This window comes from Zonotrichia albicollis, chromosome 7 (genome assembly GCF_047830755.1).
Source record: "Zonotrichia albicollis isolate bZonAlb1 chromosome 7, bZonAlb1.hap1, whole genome shotgun sequence".
In the NCBI taxonomy this organism is placed as follows: domain Eukaryota; kingdom Metazoa; phylum Chordata; class Aves; order Passeriformes; family Passerellidae; genus Zonotrichia; species Zonotrichia albicollis.
Genome location: NC_133825.1, coordinates 43096699 through 43099453, shown reverse-complemented (window position 1 = coordinate 43099453; position 2755 = coordinate 43096699).

Here is a 2755-nt window from a genome sequence, read left to right as displayed (position 1 = left end):
GGGAAGGATGAAAGTTTGACAAGAAAGTCTCACAGATTGGCAGATGCTTAGCAGAAAGATTTTTAAATGTAGAGTCTGATGAAGGAATAGATATGGAAGCAATTTTTTATATAGAAGAAAAGAATTGCTGTGCCAGTCTCACTGGATAGCCAAGGAGGCAAAGGGTGTGTTAGTTAGAAGGGTTTATCCTTAGAGCAAAGGATAAACCCACCCCAAACAAGAAGATGTTTTTACCAAGCAGAAAGATGGCACAGGCAAACAAATCAGCAAAGTTGCAAGTAGAAAAAAGGTCTCAGAATTTTCCATTGCAAGAGAACAGAAAAACAACTTCAAGCTTAAACTGTAATGTACTGACTTTTAGTGATTGGAGAACAGTAACATGAATATGGTAATTATAGTAGTTATGATTGGCTATAGATAATAGTTAAGGTATAGATTGGTTCTACTGTATTGAGATGCTCAGCAAAGTCTATAATGCAATGTAACCAAAACCAAAGGGTCTCCAGGCCTGCCTGCAGCTGGAGCTGACAGCTGTGGGCACAGCTCTGTCACCCACGACCCTGGGCTGCTGTAACCTCTTGGATGGAACAAACTGCATTTTGGAGAGTCCCTGGAGTCCCACATCTCTCATTTAGGCTCTTACCCTGAATGTTGAACTAGAATCACCCCTTCTTCTCTACCATGTGAAATCCTTCCCTTGATGACTCATAACTGACAGCACAACTGAGTGATCTTCTAAATTCCAGGGAACTCTTCTGACTTCCCTCTGTGATGCTCCATGGCAATAACTCACCTGCTCCTCCTGGCTCCTGCTCCCTACAGCAAAGGGATTTTCCAGGGCTGGGGGCAAGGCCATGCCCAGGAACAGGCTGGATATGCTGGATACAGCCAACAGGCACACAAAGGGACAAGGGATGTTTGTCCCAGTGCAACACCTGCCCTGGGAGAACAACTTCACTTTCTCATGGATTGATTTTCCTCCTCCTCGCCCGTTCCTTCACAGCCAGGAGGCAGGAAAATCTCCTCAGCATGAGCAAGTGTTACTGCACACCTCATTCCACAGTTCCAGGAAATTCCTCAACAGCTCTCTCTGCTAACAGGCACGCTGTTACCTGTGCTTTATTCCCACTGAAAGAATTAGTCACCATGCACCATCTGCTTTCCCCTTCAGTCAGCAGCCAGTGCACAGCACTGTGCACAGAGCATCAGCCATTCTTTCAAGGTGCAGATATATTTTTAGAGATCATTTTGACTTTTTTCATTTGTAGAACAGCAGATTTCTCCCTCTTCGAGGATGATTGTTATGTTGTGCTTTTTCTGAGAAAGCAGAATTATTAATTTAACCCCTGCAGCAGTCTCAGTTACAAAATGCACATTGCATATGAGATATTCAATGTGCACAGCTGGTGTGACCATTTAAAAAAATTAGGAAGAAAATAGCTTCTTGGTTTTCAATTTCTTCCCCAAAAGAATTTTAAAAAGGCACATTTTGTTCTGCTCTAATTAGTATGTGTGCCAGTGCATGACTTCCAAAGCAGGCAGATGCTTTGAATGAAGTGTAAAGTAGATTTCCATTAATCTTCTTTGGCACAAGACTTTTCTTCTGCTATGTGTATGCAGGAAGTAATGACTAGAAAAGATGAGCAATCACAGGCATTTCTAACCAACTTAAGCTGGCTTTTATAAAGGGCAAGACAGGGTCATAAAAGAATATGGTTTCCTCAGTGTCTGACATCTCCCAGTTTCTGGTTTTTCATAATAATGAAGAGTTGGGGGTAATTCCTTTTTAATACAAAATATCAAATTCAGATATGGGGACTCTAAAGAAATTAAATATCAATGCACTGATAAATGCATGCATTTCAATCAGTTCTGGGACCAACACAAGAGAAAACCACAGATATATTTTCCTGACAGCAAGCAGAGAATTCAAAATTGCATTTCCTGAAACCAGTTTTCTGTTTAAAAAGGAGTAAGGGGAATTTTTCCATCTTGCTGGAAATGAAAGCCCATCAGTGAACAGTTTCAGAGTAAAGCTGAAACTCGGTTTTTCCCCACCTCAGTTTAGGGATATTCCATTGCTTTGGATATGGCTAAAGCAGAAAAAAGCTTGAAGTGGACTGTGCATGTTTCTTCTTATGAGGCAGCACAGCTGGGTTGTTCTGCCAAAGACAGAGATCCCATTTTGGGAGGAGAGAGCTCCATGTGCCACAGTGAGAGCTGATGCTGCTTCAGGCTCATTTGCCAGCAGCAAAACCCACTCTGGTCAGGAGAAGACTGACATGGAGAGTGAAAGTCAGACATAAACAACTCTGAACACAGAGGTACTCTCTTAATTTTGAGCACATCCTGAGGGCATGAGTTTTCCACTCTTGTGTTCTTTCATTGAGCAGAATTAATTTATTTTTTCATCTGCTGTTATTACCTTTTCATTTCTGCAGTCTCTTCCATATCTTATCTTTTTCTTTCATGATCCAGTCACTGATTCCCTCTGCACTTCTTCCCCTCACTCATGGGCTTTGCATCTCAGCACTGCCCTGCTCTTGTAAGAGGAGACTGAGCAGATTATCCATACATGAGATTTGGGGAGGAGCTCCTGAACTGGAATAGTGGGACAGGGAAGTCCGTGCTCCCTCAGAGATGTTGACTTGGTTTCCACTCTTTGATTTCCACTTTGAGAAGAGCCTTTCTCACAATCATGAGGTCAAAAATGTAACTTCTTACCTGAAAGCCTCAACTTTCCAACAAGAAACAG